This window comes from Chelonia mydas, chromosome 3 (assembly GCF_015237465.2).
Source record: "Chelonia mydas isolate rCheMyd1 chromosome 3, rCheMyd1.pri.v2, whole genome shotgun sequence".
Taxonomy (NCBI): Eukaryota; Metazoa; Chordata; order Testudines; family Cheloniidae; genus Chelonia; species Chelonia mydas.
Genome location: NC_057851.1, coordinates 182,828,171 through 182,843,928, shown reverse-complemented (window position 1 = coordinate 182,843,928; position 15,758 = coordinate 182,828,171). Strand labels below are relative to the sequence as shown.

Below are 15,758 nucleotides of genomic sequence, written 5' to 3'. Positions count from 1 at the left end.
TTCCCGGAGCATGCTAACACTGCCAAACAGCTGTTTGGAGGCGGCCAGGTGGGAAACGCTGGGAGGTAGGTGGAGGAGCGGGGACGTGGCGCACTCGGGGAGGGGGGTAGGAGGTGGGACGGGGGGAGGGGAGCTTGGCTGCCGGTGGGTACAGAGAACCCACGTATTTTTTCCCGCTGACAGAGGGTGAGTCCGTGTGTTGTGGTGTGGATCCCCGCTGACCCAGTGACAAAGCGCTTTGTCACTGCGAGGGCCCTGGGCCAGGACGCAGTGCTATGGGTGGGCCTGCATCCCCCCTGCCACACCAAGCCGGGGGTGGCAGTCTCCCCTTCCTCAGGCCGGAAACCTGAGCCTCAGACCCTGTGTTGCCCCACCTTGATCCAGGGCTGGGGCCAATTGACAGTTTGTTTCCCACCCAGTCTGAGCACAGGCTCAGGTCCCAGCTGCGAGCGGAGACCTCTTTGTTCCTCACGGTGACTGACGTATCAGTGACGTAGTGAGGTGGGGTGGCCTCCCGAGGACCTGGAGTGGGAGGGCCCACACACTGAGCCACTACATGTTGCTGTTCATTTAAGGGACAAGCATTTCATTAAAGCACTCATTTTTCTTAAAGAAGTTTTTATTCTTTTCCTTTGGTCTGCTAGCTTTTTCATTTCATTCTGCACAACCTTTTCCCAATCCAACATGTAAAATAGCTCCAAGATTGAAATCTTCTCCACATAGCAAAGCTCTTGCAGTAATAATTGAAAGGAGGGTTGGCTGCAGAAGACGAATCAACTTTGATGGATGAATATCTCCACTAAGCCCTGGTCTACACTAGGAGTTGAGGTCGAATTTAGCAGCGTTAAATCGATTTAACCCTGCACCCGTCCACACAATGAAGCCCTTTTTTTCAATTTAAAGGGCTCTTAAAATCGATTTCCTTACTCCACCCCCGACAAGGGGATTAGCGCTGAAATTGGCCTTGCTGGGTCGAATTTGGGGTACTGTGGACGCAATTAGACGGTATTGGCCTCTGGGAGCTATCCCAGAGTGCTCCATTGTGACCGCTCTGGACAGGACTCTCAACTCAGATGCACTGGCCAGGTAGACAGGAAAAGGCCCGCGAACTTTTGAATTTCAATTTCCTGTTTGGCTAGCGTGGCAAGCTGCTGGTGACCATGCAGAGCTCATCAGCAGAGGTGACCATGATGGAGTCCCAGAATCGCAAAAGAGCTCCAGCATGGACTGAACGGGAGGTACGGGATCTGATCGCTGTATGGGGAGAAGAATCCGTGCTATCAGAACTCCATTCCAGTTTTCGAAATGCCAAAACATTTGTCAAAATCTCCCAGGGCATGAAGGACAGAGGCCATAACAGGGACCCGAAGCAGTGCCACATGAAACTTAAGGAGCTCAGGCAAGCCTCTCAGAAAACCAGAGAGGCAAATGGCCGCTCCGCATCTGAGCCCCAAACATGCCGCTTCTATGATGAGCTGCATGCCATTTTAGGGGGTTCAGCCACCACTACCCCAGCTGTGTTGTTTGTTTGACTCCTTCACTGGAGATGGAGGCAACACGGAAGCAGGTTTTGGGGACGAGGAAGATGATGATGATGAGGTTGTAGATAGCTCACTGCAAGCAAGTGGAGAAACCGTTTTTCCCGACAGCCAGGAACTGTTTCTCATCCTGGACCTGGAGCCAGTACCCCCCGAACCCACCCAAGGCTGCCTCCTGGACCCGCCAGGCGGAGAAGGGACCTCTGGTGAGTGTACCTTTTAAAATACTATACATGGTTTAAAAGCAAGCATGTTTAATGATTAATTTGCCCTGGCATTCGTGGCTCTCCTGGATATACTCCCAAAGCCTTTGCAAAAGGTTTCTGGGGGGGGTAGCCTTATTCCATCCACCATGGTAGGACACTTTACCACTCCAGGCCAGTAACATGTACTCGGGAATCATTGTACAACAAAGCATTGCAGTGCATGTTTTCTGGCATTCAAACAACATCCGTTCTTTATCTCTCTGTGTTATCCTCAGGAGAGTGATCTCATTCCTGGTCACTGGTTGAAACAGGGTGCTTTTTTTAAGGGGACACTCAGAGGTGCCCGTTCCTTCTGGGCTGTTTGCCTGTGGCTGAACAGAAATGTTCCCCGCTGTTAGCCACGGGGAGGGTGGAGGGGCTAGCCACGCACTGGGGGGAGGCAAAATGCAACCTTGTAACGAAAGCACATGTGCTATGTATGTAATGTTAACAGCAAGGTTTACTGTGAAAGAGTGTACCCATTGTTCTATAAAATGTGTCTTTTTAAATACCACTGTCCCTTTTTTTTTTCTCCACCAGCTGCATGTGTTTCAAGGATCACAGGATCTTCTCCTTCCCAGAGGCTAGCGAAGATTAGAAGGCGAAAAAAATGCACTTGTGATGAAATGTTCTCTGAGCTCAAGCTGTCCTCCCACACTGACGGAGCACAGATGAATGCGTGGAGGCAGACAATGTCAGAGTGCAGGAAAGCACAAAATGACCGGGAGGAGAGGTGGTGGGCTGAAGAGAGGGCTGAAGCTGAAAGGTGGTGGCAGCATGAGAGGAGGCAGGATTCAATGCTGAGGCTGCTGGAGGATCAAACCAATATGCTCCAGTGTATGACTGAGCTGCAGGAAAGGCAACAGGAGCACAGACCGCCGCTACAGCCCCTGTGTAACCAACCGCCCTCCTCCCCAAGTTCCATAGCCTCCTCACCCAGATGCCCAAGAACGTGGTGGGGGGGCCTCCGGCCAACCAGTCACTCCACCCCAGAGGATTGCCCAAGCAACAGAAGGCTGGCATTCAATAAGTTTTAAAGTTTTAAACTTTTAAAGTGCTGTGTGGCCTTGTCCTTCCCTCCTCCACCACCCCTCCTGGTGCTTCTCTTCTCCACCACCACCCTGGGCTACCTTGGTAGTTATCCCCCATTTGTGTAATGAAAGAATAAAGAATGCATGAATGTGAAGCAACAATGACTTTATTGCCTCTGCAAGTGGTGATAAGGGTGGTTAGCTTACAGGGAAGTAGAGTGAACCAAGGGGCGGGGGGTTTCATCAAGGAGAAACAAACAGAACTTTCACACCATAGCCTGTCCAATCATGAAACTGGTTTTCAAAGCTTCTCTGATGCACACCGTGCCCTCCTGTGCTCTTCTAACTGCCCTAGTGTCTGGCTGTGCATAACCAGCGGCCAGGCGATTTGCCTCAACCTCCCACCCTGCCATAAACGTCTCCCCCTTTCTCTCACAGATATTGTGGAGCACACAGCAAGCAGTAATAACAGTGGGAATATTTGTTTCGCTGAGGTCTAACCGAGTCAGTAAACTGCGCCTTTAAACATCCAAATGCACATTCTACCAGCATTCTGCACTTGCTCAGCCTGTAGTTGAACAGCTCCTGACTACTGTCCAGGCTGCCTGTGTACGACTTCATGAGCCATGGCATTAAGGGGTAGGCTGGGTCCCCAAGGATAACTATAGGCATTTTAACATCCCCAAAGGTTATTTTCTGGTCTGGAAATAAAGTCCCTTCCTGCAGCTTTTGAAACAGACCAGAGTTCCTGAAGATGTGAGCGTCATGTACCTTTCCCGGCCATCCCATGTTGATGTTGGTGAAACGTCCCTTGTGATCCACCAGTGCTTGCAGCACTATTGAAAAGTACCCCTTGCGGTTTATGTACTCGCCGGCTTGGTGCTCCGGTGCCAAGATAGGGATATGGGTTCCGTCTATGGCTCCACCAGAGTTAGGGAATCCCATTGCAGCAAAGCCATCCACTATGACCTGCACATTTCCCAGGGTCACTACCTTTGATATCAGCAGATCTTTGATTGCGTTGGCTACTTGCATCATAGCAGCCCCCACAGTAGATTTGCCCACTCCAAATTGATTCCTGACTGACTGGTAGCTGTCTGGCGTTGCAAGCTTCCACAGGGCTATTGTCACTCACTTCTCTACTGTGAGGGCTGCTCTCATCTTGGTATTCTTGCACCTGAGGGCAGGGGAAAGCAAGCCACAAAGTTCCATGAAAATGCCCTTACGCATGCGAAAGTTTCGCAGCCACTGGGAATTGTCCCAGACCTGCAACACTATGCGGTCCCATCAGTCTGTGCTTGTTTCCCGAGCCCAGAATCGGCGTTCCACAACATAAACCTGCCCCATTAGCACCATGATGCCCATATTGCCAGGGTCCGTGCTTTGAGAGAAGTCTGTGTCCATGTCCTCATCGCTCACGTCACCGTGCTGACGTCGCCTAGTCGCCCGGTATCGCTTTGGCAGGTTCCGGTGCTGCATATACTGCTGGATAATGCGCGTGGTGTTTAATGTGCTCCTAATTGCCCAAGTGATCTGAGCAGGCTCCATGCTTGCCGTGGTATGGCGTCTGCACAGAAAAAAGGCGTGGAACGATTGTCTGCCGTTGCTCTGACTGCTTACAGGGTTGGCTTACAGAGAATTGAAATCAACAAAGGGGGTGGCTTTGCGAGAAACTGAATGGCCCCCTCAAGGATAGAACTCAAAACTGGGTTTAGCAGGCCGTTGATTTCACAGAGGGAGGGAGGAAGGAGAAAATGAATACAAAACAAATCTGGTCTATTTCTTGTTTTGAGCCACTTCATCTATCTTTATACATCTTGCTGGCAGCAGATTGTGGAGTACGACTGCTAGCCATCATCATCTCCTGGGTGCTCAGCAGAAGACGGTGCAGTCTCACTACTGGCCATCATCTTCTGCTAGCTGCAGATTAAAAGACAGTGCAGGACTGAATCACCACGAGATGAAACAAGGGAAATGACTTGGCTGAGTCACTCCCATGTTTGCCCAGGCGCCCGGTTAAAAGAGCACCCAGGACTATGTCGACGACGGCTACCAGTCATACTGCACTGTCTGCTGCCAAAAGGCAATAAACTGCTGCTGTGTAGCAATGCAGTACCACGTCTGCCAGCACCCAGGAGACATACGGTGACAGTGAGCTGAGCGGGCTCCATGCTTGCCGTGGTATGGCGTCTGCACAGGTAACGCAAGAAAAAAGGTGCAAAACAATTGTCTGCCCCTGCTTTCACGGAGAGAGGGAGGGAATGGGGGCTTGACGATATGTACCCAGAACCACCCGCGACAATGTTTTAGCCCCATCAGGCATTGGGATTCAAATGGGCAGCGGAGACTGCGGGAACTGTGGGATAGCCACCCACAGTGCAACGCTCCGGAAGTTGACAGTTGCCTCGGTACTGTGGACACACTCCGCCGACTACATGCACTTAGAGCATTTGTGTGAGGACACACACAATCAACTGTAGAAAAACGCTTTCTACAAAACCGACTTCTATAAATTCGACCTAATTTCGTAGTGTAGACATACCCTAAGCAGTAGTTAAAATAGTTGGAGGGAGCTCACTAATTTTGGTGGCTGTTATCACAGATATTGATGTTAGACATCATTACATCATTTTGTTTTGCAGAAGGAGCAGGGACTATGTGGGCCTAGCTCATTGTTAGTGAAACCAAAAACCAATAATACATAATGAGCATATATGGAGTGCTGCACTTCTGATTTTCAATCTGAATGCTTTGTTTTCATTGGCATAGGTCATATTAAAAAAGGCCTAGAAAATGGGTCCATAAAAATGGACAAGGGTAAAAAACTGTAGGTGAATTGGGCTGGCTTAACCCTTTGTCTTTTTCTTGTCCCTTCTCTTTTTCTTTTCTTACTAAAGGCCAGGTTTTCTCACCCTCCCACATTTTCAGTAATACCTGACTTAGCCCCCTTGACAATCATAGGGCTATTTGTGGAGTAAGGTACTATTCAAAGTGTGTGAAAGTGGCAGAATTGGTTCCTAAAAGAACAATTTTCCAGACCGACCTAGTTCTCTCTAGGTAATGCTGCATTAAAGTATTTGCTTTTTATTACTTGTTAGTTACGGGTGGGAGGGGGGCATTTGTTATGGGGCATGGGGAGCAGTTGCTCCCCCCACCAGACCTTTATTTTTCCTCCCCAGACTTTTCATCGCTCTTCTCCAGCCAGGTCTGCAGTGTTTCCTCTAGCCCTCCAGGGCCACTGCAGGGTGCTCTGAGACGGGGCTCCTAATCACTGTATTGTCAGTGTCTCTCCCTTCTCCTCACTCGCTGGACAGGAAGCAGCGGTGGTGACTGGAACTGAGCGTGGATCAACCCGGGCCCCAATCCCTCCTCTGGGCCTGCCACCAATGAGCATCCCCCTTGGCCAGCTGCTGCCCACTAATTCTCCATAAGCATCTGTGGCCTCAGCGGGGAGGTGGAAGCACAAATTTGCCCTTCCCTAAATGTTTCTGAAATGACTTTTTTGCTTACACTGAACCTTTCTGACAAGGGTGTTCTTACAGTCTGTGGGTGGACCAAGAAAAGATGTTCAGAGAATCAAGCTCTGAACTACCTTCTTCCATGGTCCAGCTGCCAGGAGCGGGTGTGGTGCAGGTGACCAGAGAGGCAAGTTGCTGAGGCTGTAATAAATTTTCTAGCCAGGGTATTTTAGTGTCTTGTTTATGCTTAAGGTTGGCTGGTTTTCTGATACTGGTTTATTATTACCTGCTAAGCCCTTTTCTGAAATAATATACAACCCCCCTTTTTTCTGTTTCACTAACCTTAGTGTTCGCTGTAGCCATGTTAAACAAACATCTGATTTGGCATGGAAAAAACAGTCAATTGTTTCCTTTAAATCTTAATGTTTTTGGGCCTCAGGAACATCTGAGTAACTATTTAATGAGAAGACTTCTGGTGAAATGTAGGTAAGATCTTAAATACTTTAATTGCTCCCATGGGAAGGCTGTCAGGGTTAAATAACAGCATTCAACGTGTGTACTAAAGCACAGATTGTAAAACAAAAGCCAAGAGGGAAGAGCAATGTCAGAATCTAAAATGTCAGATCTGGCATACAGGCTGCATCAGCTGAGATCAGAGTGCACAGTGGTATAGGCAGCGATGTCATACCAGCACTTTTCTTTGGCACAACTCCATCCCTTATACTGACACCATTTGTGTGCTTCCTGCTGCTTCCTCAGTAAATGCAAAAACTACCCCACCTTATCTCCCAGTCCCTGCTGATGATACTAAACTGCTCAAGATAGTTAAGACCAAAGCAGACTGTGAAGAACTTCAAAAAGATCTCACAAAACTAAGTGATTAAGCAACAAAATGGCAAATGAAATTTAATGTGGATAAATGTAAAGTAATGCACATTGGAAAAAATAACCCCAACTCTCCATACAATATGATGGGAGCTAATTTAGCTACAACTAATCAGGAGAAAGATCTTGGAGTCATCGTGGATAGTTCTCTGAAGACATCCACGCAATGTGCAGCGGCAGTCAAAAAAGCAAACAGGATGTTAGGAATCATTAAAAAAGGGATAGAGAATAAGACTGAGAATATCTTATTGCCCTTATATAAATCCATGGTACGCCCACATCTTGAATACTGCATACAGATGTGGTCCCCTCATCTCAAAAAAGATATACTGGCATTAGAAAAGGTTCAGAAAAGGGCAACTAAAATGATTAGGGGTTTGGAACGGGTCCCATATGAGGAGAGATTAAAGAGGCTAGGACTTTTCAGCTTGGAAAAGAGGAAACTAAGGGGGGATATGATAGAGGTATATAAAATCATGAGTTGTGTGGAGAAAATGAATAAGGAAAAGTTATTTACTTGTTCCCATAATATAAGAACTAGGGGCCACCAAATGAAATTAATGAGTAGCAGGTTTAAAACAAATAAAAGGAAGTTCTTTGTCACTCAGCGCACAGTCAACCTGTGGAACTCCTTGCCTGAGGAGGTTGTGAAGGCTAGGACTATAACAGGGTTTAAAAGGGAACTGGATAAATTCATGGCAGTTAAGTCCATTAATGGCTATTAGCCAGGATGGGTAAGGAATGGTGTCCCTAGCCTCTGTTTGTCAGAGGGTGGAGATGGATGGCAGGAGAGAGATCACTTGATCATTACCTGTTAGGTTCACTCCCTCTGGGGCACCTGGCATTGGCCACTGTCGGTAGATAGGATACTGGGCTGGATGGATCTTTGGTCTGACCCGGTATGGCCGTTCTTATGTTCTGAGAGGTGACATGCAACTAGCCTTGCTATAGATCTCAGGTCTGCCTTACTATATGCATCTACTGCATGCACATTACCATAAATGCATGAAAACAAGATGGCCTTATGGTTGATATCAAAGCTACAGTTCCCTCCTGTCCATGATGAGAAAAACCGCAGTGACATCAGTTCTGAAGGGAGAGCTCCGTCCTCTCAGAACATGGACTCCAGCTGTGGAAAGTAGAGCAGAGTGCCCTGGCATGAGGGATCTAGATACTCCAGTCAGATGAGGAGGCTGAGGAGGGGAAACCAGACAGGTTGAAGGTGGGAAAGCCAGAGGAGTTGGATGTTGTGAATCTTAATGTTTCTGAAGTGCTTTGAGAACCTCAGGTGATAGGTATTATGTAAGACCCCAGCTGAGGAAGGTATTTGAGCATGTGCTTAATTTTCAGTGTGTAAATAGTCTCATTGAAATAAATGGAAATACTTCTGTGTGTAAAGTTAAACATAAGCATAAGTGTTTGCTGAAGGTGTGCCTGCTAGATGATGGATGATCTTGTGGTTAAGGCAGTAGACAGAGGACCTATGGATTCAGTTCTCAGCTCTGCTACAGGCTTTGTGAGCGACCTTAGGCAAGTCACTTAACCTCTCTGTATCAGTTCCACTCTAACATCGAGATTTTTCTTCTACACCTCATCAGGGAATTGTTCAAATAGACATATTGGTTTGTGAGATATTCAGGCAGTGTGAGCCACATAAGCACATAGATAGATAAATCCAAAGTACTATTACTGCATTTATTTATAGAAATAAAAAACCTTTAAGTTAGAGCTGTTCAAAAATATGTTAATAAAAAACATTTGTTTTATTAGTAATCAAAAATAAATTGTAATTGAAAATGCAGAATTCAGAAAATTTGAAGCAGCTCTATAGTTGTTTGAAAAACCGAAATCATTTTGGTTGGTTTTTTTTTTGGTAGTCAAGAATATTTTAATGAAAAATGTCATAAGAAAATTAAAACTGCAATTTTTTGACCCGATCTTCTCTATGGCTTTACTTTTCATTTTGGTCCATCTTCAGGAGCTGCTGGAGGTCTCTAGCTATGTGCACACAGCCTCAGCCTGTTCCATATGTGCAATTAGCAGTCAGAGGGTACGTGGATGTGGGAAGCCTAATCTGGGAATTAAGAACAAAAATCAGAGGTAAGAATAGGGCAAACTTGAGCAAAGACAGTTCAGTTGCTCTCAATATGACTAGGCTGAAACCGGGAAGTGTTTGGTTGATGTTAAGGACAGTTGAACGTTAAAAATTTGATGTAATCCTAGACCTCAGGCTTGAAACTCAGCTTGACCTTTCCTGTTGGGTGCTTTTATGCAATACTACTGGACATTTAGTAACAAGAAAGGAAACAGAGGAAGGATATCAGTTCAACCATATGTCAGCTCTGGGACATAACATGACAGGGAAAGGAAGAACTGAGACGTGCACTGAGTCACTGGTTAAAATAATAACTTCTGTGGAGCTGAATGGCTTGAGGGATTGGGGGGTACCAAATTCATTTAATATGGGAATCTCAGGCCAGTTCCCCCTTAGTGACTGTTGAAAAGCCTCCACTGCAGCTGGTCAGGATTAGCAGAGGGGCCAAGTCCTGAGAAGACATGGAGATTGAACTATCCTCTCACCCCTAGAGGCTGACTTTCCTGGAAAGGTTCATGGATCACTAACAGGGCAGTGTGGGAAACCTTGTGAGGCTGCTACCCAGAGTATAGGTGTTTCATGGATAAACAGAACAGTGTCCTGGTCTGTCAGTGTGGCAATGTTCACAAGCACTAGGGCCAACACTTTTAGACCTGGGTGCTTAAAACCAGTGATCTAAATCCATGATTAAGCACCTAAATAGAAGTGACCTGATTTTCTGAGGTGCTGAGTTTGGATTGACATCTTATTTAAGTGCCTATATCTGGATTAAGAGGCTAGCTACGGGCACCCAGGCACTCACAACAGAAATAATATTAATGTTTGATATAGATTTTGTGCAAGTGTATGCTGGAAAGGCCAGATGAATTGATGTAAAGTGTTTGTGTGTGTGTGTAAAAACATAAGAACGGCCATACTGGGTCAGACCAAAGGTCCATCTAGCCCAGTATCCTGTCTTCTGACAGTGCCAATGCCAGGTGCTTCAGAGGGAATGAACAGAACAGGTAATCATCAAGTGATCCATCCCCTGTTGCCCATTCCCAGCTTCTGGCAAACGGAGGCTAAGGACATCATCCCTGCCCATCCTGGCTAATAGTCACTGATGGACCTATCCTCCATGAATGTATCTAGTTCTTTTTTGAACGCTGATATAGTCTTGGCCTTCACAATATCCTCTGGCAAGGAGTTCCACAGGTCGACTGTGCATTGTGTGAAAAAATACTTCCTTTTGTTTGGTTTAAACCTGCTGCCTATTAATTTCATTGGGTGACCTCCAGTGCTTTGTGTTATGAGAAGGAGTAAATAACACTTCCTTATTTACTTTCGCCACACACACGGGAGCCGTTCCATATTCCTAATTTTTATTGCCCTTTTATGAAACTTTTCCAATTCTAATACGTCTTTTATGAGATGGGGCGACCACATCTGCAAGCAGTATTCAAGATATGGGCTTACCATGGATTTATATAGAGGCAATATGATATTTTCTGTTTTGTTATCTATCCCAGGGGTCGGCAACCTTTGGCACGCGGCCCATCAGGTAATCCGTTGCAGCCTGCACCACTTCCTGCAGCTCCCATTGGCCTGTGGACGGTCAACGTAAACAAAATGTCTCGCGGCCTGCCAGCAGATTACCTTAATGGGCTGCATGCCGAAGGTTGCCGACCCTTGATCGATCCCTTTCTTAAGGAGTCCCAACATTCTGTATAAAAACATACCAGAAAATAATTGTCAATTTTAAGATTAAATTTCACAGAATTTGCTGTGCCAAATCAGACCTTTGACCGTCTATAATACCTGCCTTTTAGGCAGAGATCAGTTTCTGATGCTGTTTCTAGATATAGTATTCAGTCAAATAGGGCTTAAGGAAACAAGTTAGAATCATAGAATATCAGGGTTGGAAGGGACCTCAGGAGGTCATCTAGTCCAACCCCCTGCTCAAAGCAGGACCAATCCCCAATTTTTGCCCCAGATCCCTAAATGGCCCCCTTGAGGATTGAACTCACAACCCTGGGTTTAGCAGGCCAATGCTCAAACCACTGAGCTATCCCTCCCCCCCAAATAGGGCAAACTTGAGCAAAGACAGTTCAGTTGCTCTCAATATGACTAGGCTGAAACTGGGAAGTGTTTGGTTTATGTTAAGGACAGTTGAATGTTAAAAATTTGATGTAATCCTAGACCTCCAGTTATTTAAAAGAAACCAAACATGGCAAATGGAAATCCAGGAGATGATTTTGCAAACCTTATTCAGGTAAGTAGTTGCACTGATTTATGTGGGATGATTTGCGTAAGTAAAGATTAGTGATATGAGTAACCAAGATATGCAACTGATATGCAGAACCAAGCCCTAGAATTTGAAAGCCGGCAGCAGTTTGAATTGCAAAGAAAACGGAGTTTTCATGGTCATTTGTTTACAGTATTTTTGTAGCATTTTTCCAGTCTACATTTTTCAATTACCTGAACCTTGTTAAAAACTGGATGCAGTGTAAGACCTCACTGGATTTTCTTTTCTCAAAAATCAAAAAAGTTTCAGGGGTACTGACGATGAGCTATCTCATCTCCACTTATGATGATGATTTGTTCAACTGATCTCTTTTGGCTCATTTTCCAGGCATACATACGGAACCGTTCACCAAAAAAAAACACCTCACCCAGGCACAGCACTATTTCCTCTGTACCTCTGGCCACTGTGATACAAACAGCACCCAATATATTTCAGATTTCTCTGCAACGGAGGTTTGTCACACACATTACACACAGCAATCATGCACCAGATTGTATTTTAAACATTGACTTAGCACCCTTGGGTAGTGTGCACGCAGAGTAACCACTACAATTCTTTCAGTTCTCTGGATGATCTTTTATTTTAGTAACCCCGGGCAAGATCACAAACAGAGCATGGGCTGCAGAGACAGACTCAACCTCTTTTTATGTCCTTATCTATAGAAATGGGCCTGAACCAAAACCATGGCTATGAACACCCTGAAACCCTGGTTCTAATTCCAGATTCAGATCTGGACCTAAATTTGGTATCTCAAGTGCATTTATACTTATCTGGTAAAGAAGACATCCACAGGACAGCCAAGATGTCTGATGTAAGAACAGCCATACTGGGTCAGACCAAAGGTCCATCTAGCCCAGTATCCTGTCATCCAACAGTGTCCAGTGCCAGATGCTTCAGAGGAAATGAACAGACCAGGTAATCAAGTGATCCATCCTCTGTCACCCATTCCCAGCTTCTGGCAAACAGAGGCTAGGACACCATCTCTGCCCATCCTGGCTGATAGCCATTGATGGATCTATCCTCCATGAACTTATCTAGTTCTTTTTTTAACCCTGTTATAGTTTTGGCCTTCACAACATCCCCTGCCAAAGAGTTCCACAGGATGACTGTGCGCTGTGTGAAGAAATACTTCCTTTTGTTTGGTTTAAGCCTGCTGCCTATTAATTTCATTTGGTGATCCCTAGTTCTTGTGTTATGAGAAGGAGTAAATAACACTTGCTTATTTAGTTTCTCCACACCAGGCATGATTTTATAGACCTCTATCATATCCCACCTTAGTTGTCTCTTTTCCAAGCTGAAAAATCCCAGTTTTATTAATCTCTCCTCATATGGATGCTGTTACATCCCTCTAATAATTTTTGTTAACTTTTGTTAACTTGTTAATTTTTGTCCTTTTCTTAACCTTTTCCAAGTCCAATGTATCTTTTTTGAGATGGGGTGACCCCATCTGCATGCAGTATTCAAGTTGTGGGCGTACCATGGATTTATATAGAGGCAACGTGATATTTTCTCTCTTATTATCTATCCCTTTCCTAATGATTTCCAACAGTCTGTTCACTTTTTTGACTGCTGCTGCTGAACATTTTGTAACTCTTCGCGGTCTGCTTTGGACTTCACTATCTTGAGTAGTTTTTGCCACCTCACCATTTACCCCTTTTTCCAGATCATTTATGAATATTTTGAACAGTACTGGCCCCAGTACAGACTCCTAGGGGACACCACTATTTACCTCTCTCCATTCTGAAAATTTACCATTTATTCTGACTCTTCATTTCCTATCTTTTAACCAGTTACTGATTCATGAAAGGACCTTCCCTCTTATCCTGACAGCTTACTTTGCTTGAGAGCCTTTGGAAAGGACCTTGTCAAAGGCTTTTTGAAAATCTAAGTACACTATAGCCACTGGATACCCCTTGTTGAGCTCCTCAAACAATTCTAGTAGATTGGTGAGACATGATTTCCTTTTACAAAAAGCATGTTGACTCTTCCCCAACAAATCGTGTTCAACTCTGCATCTGCTAATTCTGTTCTTTACTATAATTTCAGCCAGTTTGCCCAGTACTGAAGTTAGGCTTACTGGCCTGTGATTGCTGAGATTACCTCTGGATCCTAGTTTAAAAATTGGCATCACATTAGCTATCCTCCAGTCATCTGGTACAGAAGCTGATTTAAATGATAGGTTACATACCACAGTTAGTAGTTCTGCAATTTCAATCTCCGATTCACAATGTACGTGTAGTTTATTTCCTCCCCAATACGCCCACCTATTCTTCTATTTCTATAAAACCCAGATGGGCCTCTTACCCCTTTCTTCTCCATAAAGCTCCAAAAGGCCCTGGCTGTTTTACAGTCGTGTCCCTTGACATCTCCGCTTTTCCTACAATCCCTTATATTGAAAGACCCTGTTGCTGGGCCCACAAGCTGACTGTGTGCATTACTTTTTCTGCTACTGAATTCACATCTCAGATGTTCTACAATCCATAATTAATGTTGCGGTGTGTAGCATCAGAACTGGCAAGATTTGAATTCACTAGTGGCCAGGATGCCACCGAGAGAGTGCAGCTCCCTGAGACAGGAACTTCAGAGGGAAGTTTAGGGAAGGTTATGAGGAAGTAATGAGCCTTTGGAAAGTGAAGGAGGATCCGAGGTGTGTGTGCTAGTGAAGAGTTGTCAAGTTGAAAGGAGAGTCAAGGGCATATTGGTTCTGCAGGAAGATGGAGAGGACCAAAGTTATGCAGAGTGGGGAGCCGCTGGAAGGAAAGTTGTGAGGCAGTTGGAAAGCATAGGGACTTAGAGTTTATTAGGCACTTATGGAGAGAGAGGGGTGGCTGGGTAAGAGTACTGGGGGAGAGGACACAGGAAGGGAGTCTTAAAATTTGAATATTGCAGATAAGATTCCTAGCTTTGATGCTTGCTTGGACCTCTACATATTTTGATGTTGCACATCCCTAGCTGCTAGCCTTTAAAATTACCCAGCAATTGAAAGTAATCCCACCTATTACTACCTGCTTATGCCATGGGACGGGAAACACCTCCACCCCACTGGCAGCAAGCCTAACCAGCATCCATAACCCTCAGGCAGTGCCAATTAGATGCATCTCCACAGCTTGCTCTACCTGGAAAAGAGGAGCTTTAAAAAGGTGAAGCTGGTCATAGAGCAAGGGTGTGGGAGAGAGTTTGCCCAAAAAGAGAGGCTGCTAGAGATTGCTAGGGAGCCCAGCCCAAGACAGTGACTGCTCTTCCCTCCCGTCCCCATTTGGGGCAGACAGACGCTGCAGCCCTGAGCAGAGTTCTGGATGTCTTCTCTCTGTCATTGCCCTGTAGCTGAATCTGAGGAGCAGCACCAGGGACTGGAGATAATTAGACTCAGAAAGGAGCCTTGGAGTGAGCTCAACACCAGCAGGGAGTGACCTTGCCCAGGAGTGGAGGTTCCAGAGTGGACCCAGGAGCATGAAACATAAAGAGATGATGGCCAAGCCGAGGCTGAGCGCTGGATGACTACACACATTCTTGACCCAAACAGGAAGTGATGGAGTGATTACTGTGAAAGTAGGTTTACTTTAGATTACTTTGGAGTACAATGGGGTCATTCTGAGACCACAACCCTTTGGAATATAGCCTGATCCATTAGTGGATTTGGGAACCACTGGCCTTCACACTACATTTTGGGGTTTCTAGATCATTTGAATTCGTGTTTCTCTCAGTGTTCCTCTCAATCCCAGTTGCCAGACAGGGTTGTTACCAGCCTCCAAATTTAAAATGTGGCTCTTCAAGATCTACTGAAACTCTGCACATGGTTATGGATGGAGTAGAATGAGCTCAGAATACAAGGCTTTTTCACATCTTATTTAATGCAGTCCTTCCCTCTGACATGATAGTACCTGAATAGTGGCTTTAACGCACTGTCGGCGTATTTCCTGCATCTCAATGATTTCCAGCTGAAATGTGGTCAGTTAATTAATTTTATCAGTGGATTACCCCTTCATCCTCAACCTGGGATCTGAGAGTCAAGCTGGGTTCTTTCCTTCCCTAATATCCCCACCAGTAATAAAAAATCTGTGGGTCAAATTATGCCCTCAGCAAAACCTCTGTGTCCCCATTTTCTTCAATGGATGTTTTATAAGCAGAATTTCAATACAATTGATTCACTCAGCATGGTACTTAAATATATGCCTAAATGTATAGTTCCATTGAATTCAATGGCACTATTCACGTGTTTAAA

The 15,758-nt window shown here is 45.4% G+C and overlaps 1 long non-coding RNA gene across 1 annotated transcript; it reads left to right on the top strand.

Annotated features, from left to right (window-relative positions):
• The first annotated feature begins 5,375 nt into the window (after positions 1–5,375).
• LOC122465230 lies at positions 5,376–15,148 on the top strand. The gene is made up of 3 exons (XR_006289915.1): positions 5,376–6,758; positions 9,136–9,207; positions 14,861–15,148. It is a non-coding gene; the product is annotated as an uncharacterized LOC122465230 (long non-coding RNA).
• The last annotated feature ends 610 nt before the right edge of the window (positions 15,149–15,758 follow it).